General features: G+C 43.1%; 1 long non-coding RNA gene across 1 annotated transcript; it reads left to right on the top strand.

Moving 5' to 3' along the window:
• The first annotated feature begins 4 nt into the window (after nucleotides 1–4).
• Nucleotides 5–14,299, top strand: LOC117203464 (uncharacterized). Its single transcript, XR_007474886.1, has 3 exons — nucleotides 5–340; nucleotides 803–951; nucleotides 14,024–14,299. It is a non-coding gene; the product is annotated as an uncharacterized LOC117203464 (long non-coding RNA).
• Nucleotides 14,300–15,381: the final 1,082 nt, after the last annotated feature.

A 15,381-nucleotide genomic window follows, 5' to 3' on the forward strand; every position in this document is an offset into this window, starting at 1 on the left:
GAGCGGCCGAGAGAGGAGGGAGGAAGGGGCCGTGCGAGTGGGAGGGGACGGAGCAGGCGCCAGCGGCCGCGGCTCCCCCACCCCCGGGCCGGGCTCGGCGGCGCGGGGGGAAACGCTGGGCGCGCGCCGGGGGCGGGGAGGAATGCGGCTGGGCGGGCGCGCGCGGGGGCGCGGGGGGCGGCGCAGAAAGGGGAGCCCCAGCTCCCGAGCCCCAGGCGCGCGTCCTTGGGGACGTCACAGCGCTGGAATCCGAGGAATGCCGGGCTGCAGGAGCTCCTTCTGCAGGCCCGGGGGAAGTCGCGCACTTTTAATGTGGTGGCTTTGGAGAAGGCTTTCAAAGGTGAGGGCCGAGCGGGGAGGACGGGGTGAAACTCTCCGGAGTAAGAGACGTGGGAATGGGGAAGGCAAAGCGACCACAGCGACCCCGCCTAGCGCCGCTCCCGGCGGGGGCGAAAGCGGGGAGCAGGAAAGATCCCACCTAGATCTCCGCAACCTGCAGAGGCGGGGCAGCGGCGGGAACTTGCCCACCCCGACCAGGAGCAAACACAGTCCATCTTATTTGGGGGAACCCTCCAAGCAGGATGTCCCCATGCGGCCACCGCACAGGGAAAACAGACCAGGAGAAAGGAAGGTGGCTTCCCCAAATAGGCAATCTTAAAGTTCTCTGTCCAGGACACCTGGAACCTCTGGGTACCGGACCTGGCGTCTTAACAACCCCCAACCCCACCGCCGCCTCCCTGAATCGCAGAAGCAGTTAGTGCACGCAGGGAGTTAGACTATGTCGTTTTCCCGGTTCTTTCAGTGCCACAGAATCGCCCCACCCAGCCTGGGTAGGCACTGGGAGGGAACTTCCTTAGCATTTTCGGAGGTGGAGTTAAAGAGACGCAGCTGGTAAGATGGAACAGGCACCGAGCCAGGCCGGGGAACCCGGGTTTTCGGACCTGACCTGTGGTGAGTGTCCCAGTTCCTGAAAGCCTTGACCTCTGTAGCTGTAAGATTAAATGATTTGCCTATTTTTCTGTGGTCCTTTGCATTGCCAAAATGATGTCTTAGGAGTCTGTTGTCTTACTCAAGCCCAGTCCTTTCAACCTTTCTTAGGTTGAATAGGGTCCTTGAAGTCATTGCCACTGAGGATGTTGTCTCAAATTCCTTCAGTGTCCCACAACTCAGAAAAATTCCTGGACTCTTGGGGAAGAGCCTCTGGCAGCCATCATGTACAAATTTGTGGTCACAAAACTCTGACTTCTCTGAGCATTTGCTAATCTTCAAAATTATAAAGAAGCGGAGAACTTAAAGGGATGGAAGGAAAAGGCTGAAGGGAATTAAGATCGGTTTCTCCAACTTTCAAGAAATAGCTGGATAGCTTCAATATGGGCTTGCTGGATTTCCAAAGAAAATTAAGGAGTGCCTTACTGTTCACCAGGAAGCGTGGAAAGCACTTTATGTGCTCTGGTATATTATCCCCATTTCCGAGATGAGGAAAGTGAAGTGTGAAGAAATTACCTGTCTCACCAAGGGTCACAGAGCAAGTAAACTATGATAATGGACCCTAGTCTGTCTGGCCCCAAAATGCAAACTTATAAGCCTTTCAAAATTTAACCAAAATAGGGTTAAGATTAAAGATAAGGAAAGACCTACAGGCTCTCAAGGTAGGAGAGATGAGAGGCCTCTTGAGGTCTTCCAGGAAAGGAAGTGGCATTTGTATATTTTTGCTTTAAAGTCACTGTGACACCAAACTCTTGAGCACAGCAAGCTGAGACAGTCGTGGTGTAGATGAAAAAGAACTTGTCTGCAGACGCAGTTTTTGTTCTGCCTCTGACTAGCCGTGTGACCCTGAGCAAGACACTTCACCTCTAGGCCTGAGTTTAATATTTAAGTGGAGTGTGACATGGAGGTCAGAGCCTGGTTAAACGAGTTCATCTCTGAGGTCTTTCCCAGTCTGAACTGGGATGAATGTATACTCCTCCAGGCAGATGGCATACCTATGGAAGAAGCTAAGTGATAAAGCCAGGATGTCTTGGGGAAAGGACTGCCTTCACACTGCCTTCAGAATCAAAATGAATGTTGAGAATGTTGCTGAGTGTTCAATGGCAACAAAAAACAAAAAAATAGAAAACCATCAGATAAGATTAAGTACTACTCCTGTGGATTCATTTTTATTTTAAATAATTTTATTTCTAAAAATAAATTAACCCATTATTAATTTAAAAGCCCATAAAGTGCATCTGACCAGCCACATTTCTCTTTCTTTGGAATAGATCACAGAAAGGCAATACAAGTAAGACTTTTAAATATGAAGTCCCACTTCAAATTTTAAAAACCTTTCATTCTCTAGATAAATATATAAAAGCTAGTCACGAGCTTCTTTCATAAAAGAAAAAAGCAACCCATTTCCTGTCTGCGTTACACTTGAGTCTTCTCAACATGCATCAGAGTAAACAGGAGATTGATTGATGCGATAGGCCGTAAACACATCACTACACATTTATTTAAAGCTCTGTAATTTTAGGAACTTGTCAGTATTAAATATCCCCCCAAATCTTTCAACTGTTTCTAAGCCCAATTTAAACTACAAATACAGGCCAAATCTCATGGGCTGCCATGATTCCTCCCACCTCCAATGTGTTCCTCACATTAATTTATTAATTTTATACCTTCAAAACCATTGAAAAGCAAAACAAAATAAGTTCCGCAATCAAAGAAAACCGGAAGTCAGCAGGCTCTCTTATGAAAACTCTGACAATCTCTAGGGGCCTTCTACAAAATGTAAAGCCATATATAAGTAGAGAGAGAGAGAGAGAGAGATTGTTTTTTGGTCTCGCCGTGTGGCATGCGGGATCTCAACCAGGGATCCAACCCGTGCACCCCGCATTGGGAGCGTGGAGTCTTAACCACTGGACCACTGGGGAAGTCTGAGATTGTTTTTACCCTAAGTCTAATTTCAGTTCCTAAGAGGGTATTTGGCAGTGTACTGTAATGGAAGAAAAGAGAAATCGGAAGCTTTTTCAAAATACGCATCCTCTCTGTAACTCCTGCTCCCCATGTCTTATTTATCTTATCCCCTTGTTCTAGGGTAAGAGACTTCAGTTGGTATATATGTGTTTCTATATATAATATTTTTAGGCAGTATTTTATTGAGATATAATTCGCGCTCAATAAAAATGTACCTACAACTTTACTTTTTCATATGGATACATCCATGTGACCACCACCCAAATCAGGATATAGAAAATGTCCATCACCAGGACTTCCTTGGTGGTCCAGTGGTTGAGAATCCGCCTTCCAATGCAGGGGACGAGGGTTGGATCCCTGGTCAGGGAACTAGGATCCCGCATGCCGCGGGACAGCTGGGCCTGTGGACCACAACTACTGAGCCCACGTGCTCTAGAGCCCACGCACCACAGCTAGAGAGCCTGCGCACCACAACTGCTGAGCCCGCACTCTGGAGCCCGCATGCCATGGCTGGAGAGAAGCCTGTTTGCCGCAACAAAGATCCTGCGTGCTGCAACTAAGACCCAACATGGCCAAATAATTAATTAATTTTAAAAAAGAAAACCTCCATCACCACAAAAATTTCCCTTATGTGACTGTTCAGTCAGTAACACCTCTCTAGGCTAACTTCTACTAACAGCATAGTTTTGCTGGTTCTCAAACTTCATATAAATAGAATTATATAATGTGTGTGTATGTATATGTGTGTCCATGTCACAATTTGCTTATCCATTCTTCTGTTGATATATTGGGCAAGTATATTTTGAAAATATTTCCCAAGTAATTCTGTTATGCCTGAACCCTCCAATTCAGAACCATTGACTTACAACAAAAGTAATCATAAAATAAGCCTAGATTCTTAACCCCTACAAAAACTATTAAGTAGCAGAGAAAGAAAAACAAGAACACTTAAGAACAACCAACTTGAAGAGTGTTTTAATGGTAGTACACATTCAGAGCTTCTTGTCCATAAAATTTACTGGAAATTGCCTGGAATATGGACTTTGTGTTATCTAGTGACTTTTTTAAGAGCTAACGTGATTATGCAGAGCTCTTGCGTACATCCACACACACAGCGCACAATACTATGTAAGTTCAGATAGTCTTTAGTGTGAATGGCATCCCCTGGAGCTGTGTACCATGGTGGCTGTGATATTAGGAGTTCTCGTTTTAGAGGTAACTTCATGGAGTCTGCTTTGGAAGAATCATTTCTGACACAGAAGACTGAGTCCTTCCCTCCTGGTTGCATCTTTGAGGACTTTCAGTTTGGGGAAGAAAAGTGACTTTTTTTTTTTTTTTTTTTGGCCTCACCATGCGGCTTGTGGGATCTTAGTTCCCAGACCAGGGATTGAACCCATGCCCTCGGCAGCGAAAGTGCAGTGTTCTAACCATTGGACCACCAGGGAATTCCCAAAAAGTGACTTTCTAAAGCTCAGATTTCCCCACGTTGACTAAAGGCAGGAAGTCACACTCTTCTCAAATATTGATAACGTAACAGGAGACTTTTGTGGAGGCATGGATAAGATGAAAGTGCAAAATATCTGTTTGGGTTTGTTCTCCAGCCTCTTTTGGAGGCCCGCCATACCTGCACCCTTTTATGTCCCATACTGTCTCCATTTCCTCATCTTTCCTCATGTCTCAACCCTGCCATTCCTGATACACTGTCATCTCTGGCCACCAAACCTTCTGGTCACCACATTACCTCTCCACTTCATTTCTCTTTCCTTTATCCATCTCTCAGGAAAAGGCTCCCTGCCTTCCAAAGGGACTGTCCTCTGACCTGAGTCAAAGAAATGAGGGACCCCAGATCCATGGCTGTCAACCTAGGCCACAAATGAATTATTGCCTTGTTACTTCCTTCTGGAAAGAATTCCAAAGATTTTTAGGTTTTGTTTTTTCGAGCTGGGAGGAGGAAGATAAATCTGTCCTCTGGGACACTGTGCCAGCTCCCCTGGCAACTGTGGTTGACCACGTGGGTGATGGTATCAGAGTCATGTACACCAAGCAGATTCACTCTAGGCAGGTCGCTAGTTTTTCCAAGGAAAATGTACAAGATGCAGCCAATTGTTTATTAAAAATTCCATACGACAGCAATATATGTTAATCAAGTATACTCTAGAAAGGATAATTCGCACACATTATCACTACTTTCAGCAAGATTTAAAAGAAATAAAACCTAGGCACTATTAAGTATCTTACCCATTTCACTGTATTCATTATTCTCTACTAATTTCACCTTGCATCACAAACACACTTTGAATCACATCTTAAAGGTACAAGCTTCCTGGTCATACTCACCAGTCTCCACTTGCTGACTTTCCCCGCTGCCCTCGGCCCCAACTTTGTCTTCCAGCTTTCCCAGGCTTGATGGGAACACACAGCTTACTCCCCACACTGTCATGTGCACACACACGTCCAGTCATCACCATATCCTCTGTGGGGCATGCTGCCAATGGAGTGTACCCACCCCTTACTGCTGAAAACCATCCACCATCCATCCAGTGAAGAAGACTTTACCTCCAGAATCTCTTCTGGAGGGCTTCTTCATTTCGATTTAAATCACTTTAAACTTTGTAATGGAATAGAGTCATTAAAAAAAGGAAGGAAGGGAGGAAGGAAGGAAGGAAGGAAGGGAGGGAGGGAGGGAGGGAGGGAAGGAGGGAGGAAAGAAAGAAAAGAAAGAGAAGAAAGAAAGAAAAGAAAGAAAGAAAAAGAAAGAGGGCTTCCCTGGTGGTGCAGTGGTTGGGAGTCCGCCTGCCGACGCAGGGGACGCGGGTTCGTGCCCCGGTCCGGGAAGATCCCACATGCCGCGGAGCGGCTGGGCCCCTAAGCCATGGCCGCTGAGCCTGCGCGTCCGGAGCCTGTGCTCCGCAACGGGAGAGGCCGCAACAGTGAGAGGCCCGCGTACCGCAAAGGAAAAAAAAAAAAAAAAAAGAAAGAAAGAAAAAGAAAGAAAGGAAGGAAGAAAAGAGAGAGAAAGGAAGGAGGGAGGGAGGGAGGGAGGAGGGAGGGAGGGAGGAGGGAAGGCTCTTCGTAGTCCTTTACATGTGGTTGATAAACTCAAAAGCATACTCTAATGTTGGCTGCAACAGATCTGGTACTTAGGGCCAATTGTCTTAGTACAAGTTCCTTATTGTTCAAGCAAAAAAGGAAGATATTGGCAGGATACTGGAACATGTCTTGGAATAACAAGAAAGAAAGAGGGGCGGGACCAGAGAACCTTGAGGGTATTCTGCTTTCCTCCCTTTGGCTGGGGGGATACTATCTTACTCTTTTGCCTGTACCCAGACTTGATAGCTATGTGACCCTGGACAAAGTACTAAAGCTCTCACACCTGAATTTCCTCACCTGTAAAAAGGGGAATGATGAACATAGCTATCTCATGGGGTTGTAGTAAGAAGTAGTAGTAAGATTGTGATGAGTGAGTCAATAGGTAGGAACCCCTTAGAAGAGTACCTGGTACACATTGAGCTGTCAATATGTTACCTATTAATATTATCATCAACGTCATTCTGTCTCTGCAGACTGGATTTCTCGCCTTCAGCAGGAAAATCCAAATTTGAATCTCAAATCCAAATTCCCAAGAGAAGGAATATGGCTTCAGTTGTGAGTCTAGGGTCTTGAAGAAGGAACATGCTATTGTGGCTGGGCTCAGCCCTTTGGGTGGGAAGGACAGTTCTCAGAAAGCAGGAGGGGCCAGGGAGTCATCTGAAAGCACAATAATCAAGGAAGGGAGACATTTTTTACCAAAGTCAAGTCTCAAAAACCTCTGTTCACCCTCTCTAATTGTCTACACCATCTATGCAAAGGGCCAAACTTGGCTTCTCGTGTGTAGGGAAGAAAGTGACCCCCTAGGGAGGCAAGTGACACAGGGCTGAAAGGAAGGGAACCAATATTCATTGAGCACTTGCTATGCTCTAGGAGCAAGGCTAGGTCCTGTATATACAAGTCTGAAGTAATCCTTGTGACAGTGTTTGCGTGTTTTGGACTGAACTGTGTCCGTCCAAAATTCATATGTTGAAGTCCTGACCCCCCAATATGGCTATCTTTGGTGATAAGGACTTTACGGAGATAATTAGGGTTAAATGAGGTCCTAAGGGTGGGACCCTAATCCAATCGGACTGATGTCCTTATAAGTAGAGGAAGAGATTCCAGAGCTCTTTCTCTCCACATGTGCACAGAGGAAAGGCCATGTGAGGACACAGCGAGAAGGAGGCCATCTGCAAGCCAAGGAGAGAGGTCTCTCCAGAAACCAAGCCCAACAGCACCTTAATTTGGACTTCCATGCTCCAGAACTGTGAGAAAATTGATTTCTGTTGTTTAAGTCACACAGTGTGTAGTATTTTGTTATGGCAGCCCTAACAGACTCATACATTGAGGTTAGCGTTTTTGTTGTTTAACAGAGAAATAAAATGAGACCTCAAGACATTAAGTACCAGTATTTAGACGAGTACTTAAGTACCTAAGTACGTGGCAGAACCAAGATTCAAATATGGACCTCTCTAATTCCAAAGTTCATGTTCTTTCTAAACCATCCTGTCGCTACAAAGTTTATTGAGTACCATTATATGTCAGGAATAGGGTTAGGTGGTGGCCAAGCTTGTATGGTTAAAAACAGGGACAATAAAACCATCAAAAGTGTAGTGTCAAAATTCCCCATTACAGTAGTTGACCAGAGGACAGCTCTACTTGGCTGATGTTAAATTTTACTAATAAGAAGACACATATCCAGGGTACGTGTCTTCAATGATCTTAAAACCTTCTTTTCCCATATTTTTCTGAGTGCACCTAGTAAAAAGGGGGAAGGGAAGCTGCTGCCATGTGATCAGGGAGCAAATCCTTTCAAAGAACTTTAATTCTCACTATTTATTTCATTAGCTCCCAAGATTCCCATGAGATAATGTCCCCACTTTTTAGCTGCATGAAGTCCAAGAAGTGGCAGTTTGGGTCCATGGTCCTTCTAGCACACAGGAGGTCGCCTTCGACTGGCATGAGGTCACAGTTTCTGGGAGTGTGGAGTCCTTTCTGTTCATGACATCAAACTCAAGAGGTCAGAAATACCCTACTTTCTAAGAATAGTTACTTGTGAATCTCTCCTGAATCCATGAACTGAGCTAAACTGTTCTTCATCCTGATTATAGCCCTACCTGGGCCACCTCTTAGGAAGGTACACAGCTATAGCATTTACCATGGCTGGCCAAGGAGCCATCAACTCCTCCAAGGAGCTGCATGAGGGCAGGTCAATAAAAGCCGTAATTATCCCTGTCTAATCGTCTCCAAAATATCTGCCTGTTGCCATTTTGTGTCATGATAGTGTGAATAGGTGCCAGGTTGCTAAAAAATAACTGGGATGGGGAAATTCTATGTGGAATCTTAAAATCATTGTTCATAGGGGAATTCCTTGGCAGTCCAGTGGTTAAGACTCTGTGCTTCCACTGCAGGGGGCGCAGGTTGGATCCCTGGTCGGGGCACAAAGATCCTGCATGCTGCGCAGAGCTGAGGCACTGGAGGGGGACAGTTCATAGGAGATAAAGAAAGTGATGGCAAGGCACACTATTATAAAAAATCAAGTCAGGACATTTCTGAGTAAAAAGTCAATAGATTCCCCCTCTTCATTATGTACATTTTTCTGTCTTTTCCCACCAACCTTAGAAGAAAACTATTTGCAGCCAGGGTATCTATCGTTACCTTCTTAAAATGATGGTGTTCAGAATAAAGGGACCAGTCCAGATATGGCTCTCTTCCTGACATCGTCTGTGTTTGCTAATATTTGTAGCTGCCCTAAACCTCTGAAAATATATCCAGCCTGACAAAGCTGGATTTCAGCTTTGGGCCACTGACTCTTCTTCTAGTGTCCTAAATGCCACGTTTAAATAAAGGCCCAGGGACTTCCCTGGTGGCATAGTGGTTAAGAATCTGCCTGCCAGTGCAAGGGACGCGGGTTCGAGTCCCGGTCTGGGAAGATCCCATATGCCGCAGAGCAACAAAGCCTGTGCGCCACAGTTACTGAGCCTGCGCTCTAGAGCCCGTGAGCCACAACTCCTGAGCCGGTGTGCCACAGCTACTGAAGCCCACGTGCCTAGAGCCCGTGCTCTGCAACAAGAGAAGCCACTGCAATGAGAAGCCTGCGCACCGCAAAGAAGAGTAGCCCCCGCTCACAGCCACTAGAGAAAGCCCGTGCACAGCAACGAAAACCTAACGCAGCCAAAAATAAATAGATAAATTAATTAATTAAAAAAAATAAAGTCCCAGTAAGTGGTAATTCATTAGTTTGTTTTTCCCTTGCCTCTTTGGTTCTGAGCTTATTTTTTAATGTAATTTAAACACCTAGGCGAAATTGTCAATAAATAATAATGCAAACTGTACTACCAGATTTATGGAAGTAAAAACTAGATGGGCTTCCAGGTGGATTACAAATTCAGAGAGGACTGGAAAATAAAGCAAGAAAAGAGTGCATTTGTTTCCAACATCGGCTGCTATAGCCAGAACACCCCTCTGAGAGGTATGGGCCATGAAAGGAATCTTCTGCTGTGATTAGCAACAAGGAACAACCTTCTTTGGGGGAGGGAAGCATCAGGTCGTGTTTGGGATGGCTTTCTAAAGAACATGGACGCTCCAGCCTGCAGGGGTGAGATAGGGTTACCCCCAAGTATGGTCAGGGCTATGTAAGTGAATCCAATATCACTAAATCAAAACCTCCCCTAAGAGCTGGCTGCTTCCTGGCTGCCTCTTCTAGAATGAGGGGTGACTCAGAGTGTGACTGGCACTGTGACTTCAAACATTTCTGAGTAATTCCCATGGACCTAGACAAGGGCAATTAGAGAACTGGTTTGGAATGACCACTGAGATCAAAAGATACTTCTGGTGGCCAGCAGGAGAAAGGCAAATTGCCTAGGAAGCTCAATTTTGAGGTATCTTCTGTCACAACTAGGAGACAGAGGTACCTTCTGACATTCTAAATCCTAGACACTAGAGCTTACTAATGTAGGAGGGTGCATCCTGGGCTTCCCTCTACGATGGGCACCTTTGATGTCATGGAATACACAAAGACAAAAATTTTAAATGGTGAAAGAGAAACTGAATTTTTAGTGATAGAGGAAGACCCAAATGATCTGGCCACTGTCTGGCTACCTTTCTGATCTAATTTCCAACTACTCTTCACTGTCTCCCTCTGCCCCCGGGATGCATTCTGCTATTCCTTGAACATACATTCCAACTACTCTCCCACCTCAGGACCTTTGCACGTGCTGTTTCCTCTGCCAAGAACTGCCACTCCTCTAGATGTTTCCTGGAAGTTTCCTCACTTCATTCCTTGGATAGATCTTTCGCAGCCATCCTATCAAAATAGAACCTCTTCACATTCCATTCTCTATTCCTTTACCCTGCTCTAGTTTCCTTGGTAGCACATTCACTACTGACATCATATTATCTATTTGTGTTTATTTGTTTATTGCCCCTCCCCGCCCCTCCAGAAGCTCCATTGCAAGTAGAGATTTTTGTCTGTGTTGGTCACCACTGTATTCCACTGCCTAGTGCATAGAAGATCCCCAACAAATATTTTTTGAATGTTTGAATAAATAAAAATTTTATTATTTTTATGTGATTATATGCAGTTATTTTCCTGTGCTCAGAAGTCTACAGGTACTATTTTATTTAATCTTAACAACAACCCTACGAAGTAAGGGTTACACTCTCCCATTTATAGATGAAGAAATTGAAGATTAGAGAGATGAAATAACTTGTCTGTTTTTGTTGTTATTTCTAGGTGGTTTCTGTGTTTGGGAGGTTTTGACGTTGGTTTGCTTTTAAGGACCTCAGTCACAAGGAGACATCCAGACTTATCCCCATTCGGAACACACTCCGTTCCTCACTTTATACACTGCCTCTCTTTTGCTTATTTTATAATTTTTCCCTTTATGCCCTATTCCTAACTTGGTTTTCCTCCTCCAGATTTGCATCTGATATAGTATATCTGAGGCAGTTAATTATAGTTAAGGGTCTATACTCCAGCTACTTTGCCTGGGCTGACCTCCTGGCTTTGCCACTTAATAGCTGTGACATTGGGAAATTTTGAACTTTTGATCTCCCTCCATTTGTTTTTTTTCTTTCTGGGGTCCCTAATACACACACTTTGACACCTGATTCTCCACGTTTCTTTTCTATTTTCCATTCTTTACCCTTACCCTTTCCTTGCCTCCTGGGGAAACTCCTCAACCTAACCTTCCAGCTCATATTGACTAGGTACCTTCATTATTTAAGCAATCCATTGAATTATTTATTCAATAATTACAGGATATTTTTGAAAAATTAACTTTTTTTCAGTTTTATTGAGATATAATTGACAAATAAAATTGTAAGATACTTAAAAGTATACGACGTGATGACTTGATATATGTAAACATTGTGACAGGATTTTCCCCATTAAGTTAACACATCTATCATCTCACATATTTATTTTTGGTTGGGGTGAGAACATTTAAATTGTACCCCTCTTAGCAAATTTCAGTTATACAATACAGTGTTATCAACTATAGTCACCAGTTACACATTAGATCCTCAGACATTATTCATCTTTTAAATGAAAGTTTGTACCCTTTTACTAACCTCTCCCTATTTCCCCCACCCTCGAGCCCCTGGCTACCATGATTCTACACTCTGCTTCTATGAGTTTGACTTTTTTTATTTTTAGATTCCACATGTAAGCGATACCATCAGTACTGTCTTTCTCTGTCAGGATTCATTCTAATTCTTTTACTCTTCTAGTAAGAACTGCTTATTCTCACTTCATGTTTCCAGTATCTTCTCTCACCCCTTCAAGCATATTTATTACTCTGGTTTTAAATTCTTCTCCTGTTTTCCATGAGTTCTGTTTTCTCTGGTATAGGTTGTTCAGTTTGTTGTTCCTCAAACTTACAGTTCTTGGTATTTGCCCTCTGAGCTCATCCTTGTTCCTTTGGGGCCATTAGCTGCCTTGATTAGCAAAATGCATCTGTGGAGGGGGCAGATGTCTATAAGAATTTGTGCTGCTCTAGATGAATTGGTGTGTATGCTTGTTATGTGCATTTGTGGGAGAGGCACGGTACTGTGCTCAACTGGTCTCCAAAGAACTTCTGAATAATCTTTTCTTGGAGGCAGCCACTCGGTATTGTAAGTGGGTGCCCACAGGAGGATAACAGCCAGGAGATGTATGTATGGAGGGGGCCTTCTCAGGGACTGGTCAGACTAGATACACTCATTGCCATCTGCTCATAACCATCCCCCATCCAAGCCCTGCCTTGTAGTTACCCCACTGCTTCTATGTGCTGAAATCCTGCCTCTACAGTACCCAAAGGAGGGGCACATCTACCTAGGGCAGCACAAGGATGAGGAAAAGACAGAACTAAAACATTTTCCCCCAAACTGAGTCCCTACCTGTGACCCCAGGCCCTACCCACCTCTGGCCAGTTTCCCTGCCAGGAGATCAAGTCAACTTCTATCCACCCCAAGAATTTCTTTCCACAGCTAATTGCTGAGCACAGCTCCAAAGTTCATCTCCTGTGGCAACTCTCCAGGGGAGAGCACTCAATTTGTGTTGCTTTGCTATCTTGCCCTGAGCCAGAAGCCCTGTAGGCTTCCCAAGATCACCAAGCTGTAAGTGATGGAGCTGGGATTCAAACCTGGATCTTTTTGACTCCAGCACTTGTGATTTTAACTATTTTAACTATACTATGCTCAGGGTTTGCTGAAAGGTGATGGGGTCAAATTATCCATCCAACTAAAAAATTATTTCATTCCAAATCTTTCCCACTAAACAGAACCTGGGCTCCTTAGAGAAATGGCAAACTCCAAGTCTGAGGAAAGAAATGTACAAGAAAGGTATCAAGGGCTTCCCTGGTGGCGCAGTGGTTGAGAGTCCGCCTGCCGATGCAGGGCACACGGGTTCGTGCCCCAGTCCGGGAAGATCCCACATGCCGCGGAGCGGCTGGGCCCGTGAGCCATGGCCGCTGAGCCTGCGCGTCTGGAGCCTGTGCTGCGCAACGGGAGAGGCCACAACAGTGAGAGGCCCGCGTACCGCAAAAAAAAAAAAAAAAAGAAAGGTATCAAAAGAACACTAGGGTTGTAACCAAAGGACTCAGAAACCACGTTGAAGAGACTCTCAGTGGCTACAGATGGACCAATTTTAGCATCAATAAGGGTGATAAAAGCAATTAGTTATACATTTTCAACTGCGTTGAAATCCATAAGTTCATAATGGTACAAAGGGAAAAAAACTAGTTAGTCATCATTGGAGACAAGTCATTATTTTGAAAAATGATAAATGAAGGCATAGAAATAAATCGTTCATCTTGCCTTTCCTAAGAAATTACACCACTGGTAACCAAGCAGTAGATGAGGAGGGATTTTACATTATGGAAATATCCTAGATAACAAGTAAAAGGGATGATAAAATTAGAATATCACCATTTTGCAACCTCTGATAAAGTAATGGATCTAGGCAAGACCTTCAGTGGTTGGTAACATCACAAAAAAAGAGATAATCAGACATCAGACTGTCACTATTTTGTTTTGAGAAAGACAACCTGTACCTGATCAGGCCTCTAGATAGATTCAGCCACCAATTTACAAAAAAAAAATACAAGTCAGAGGAACATGTTCAAACAGACCTCAGAGATCAGAATATGAACAATCGGCAAAATGCAGGCTGTGGGAAAGTCTAGAAGAAAACATTTTTTTTAAAACAAATACATTGCAATGGCGGGGGGGGGGTGGAAATAGGGGTAATCTATAGATTAAAAGAGACTTAAAAGACGTATCAACTCTCACAACATGTAGCCTTATCTGTATGCAGATTCAAATAAACAAAATCTAAAACAAAAAAGCTATGCCATGTATGAGGACTTTTGAACACTGATTAGATATTAAGGAATTACTATGAAATACTTTAGATGTGATAACTGATATTGTTTTTATGTTAAAAATAGAGTCCTCTTCTTTTAAATATATATATTTTTTTATAGTTGAAATGTTTTATCTGGATTTTGCTTCCAAATAGAACAGGAGCCAGGAAATGGATGGGAGTACAGATAAAGCAAAGATGGCAAGGAGTTGATGACAGCGGAAGCTGACTGATGGATACATGGGAGTTCATTATACTAATTGGTTAATTTTGTATAAGTGTGAAATAATAAAGTTAAAAGCCTAATAATAATAAAAAGTTTAAAAGGAAAAATATATTATAAAAACAATATGTCCTCATTTCAAATAATATTGAAGTACATAATGAAAAGATGGGTTGCCTGTTTTCACTTCCCATTTTCATATTAACATTCCCTGGAGGTAATCACTTTAATTCTATACTGATACAGACCAAGGCTTTATGCTTTATTTTATAGATATATATGTTAAGTGCAAGAAAAAGCTGAAGTGAGGCATTAGCTACTACAAAATGCTGTCAGCCATCCTACATTTTGGGTGGGACACACGCAAGACTATTTTAAAGTCTGGAATTATATATACCAAACAATATAGAGGAGAAAACTACATTTTCATTTGTAGTAAATTTGAGATTTGAAGGTATCAGAATAAGTTCCAAGGTACCTCCCTTTGGAGAAAACACAATATAAAAATTCCAAACTTAGGAAAAAACTTTGTTTTAGATTGGATGAGAAGGAATCTTCACTTAAACCAAGTAAACGTAAGTATAGCTTAGGGCTCCTTTAGATTCTGAAGTCCACTACTGATTTTGCTTTTTACATTTTATTAAATGTATACATAACTTCTCAAATGCACACACATGTACACACCCCATGATCCATGATCTGGATTTGAAGTCAGGAGAACTGAGTCTATAGGTAACCTGTGTGTAGGGCACCAAAATAACTGGTCAATCCTGTCAATTCAGTTTTTAAAACTATCTGTTTCAGCTAGAAATATTCTATTAAAATAGCTGATAAATTAATCACGGTAGACCTGTCCAGGAAAGAGGAGAAAAGAAAGGTTAGCAAACATAAGAATATAAATAGAGACCAAGTATCATAACTACATGGACCTTATTTAAAAACAGAGAGAGAAACACTTAGCGTGTGCATTGATCTTATTATCTCTTTTCTGACAAGAAGCAGAAAGATGGACTTGTAGAGCCCTTCTGCAGGCCGGGTACCACCTACTCCCATCCATCTGCCAAGCCAGCTCCATATGTTCTCTAAAACCAATGTAATCTCTTTGTGAGACTTTTTTTTCAATTAAGGAGAGTATCTTTTCCACCCAATTTTTCTGCAGACTCCTTATAAACACTTATATGATTGTATTTGTGTAAAAGTTTAATAAGCCCTCACTGTTTGCTAAGTGTTCATAACACACAGTTGAATAAGACATGTTTTGGGGGGAACTTTTTAAACAATCTTCTATATT

This window comes from Orcinus orca, chromosome 1 (assembly GCF_937001465.1).
Source record: "Orcinus orca chromosome 1, mOrcOrc1.1, whole genome shotgun sequence".
Classification (NCBI taxonomy): Eukaryota; Metazoa; Chordata; class Mammalia; order Artiodactyla; family Delphinidae; genus Orcinus; species Orcinus orca.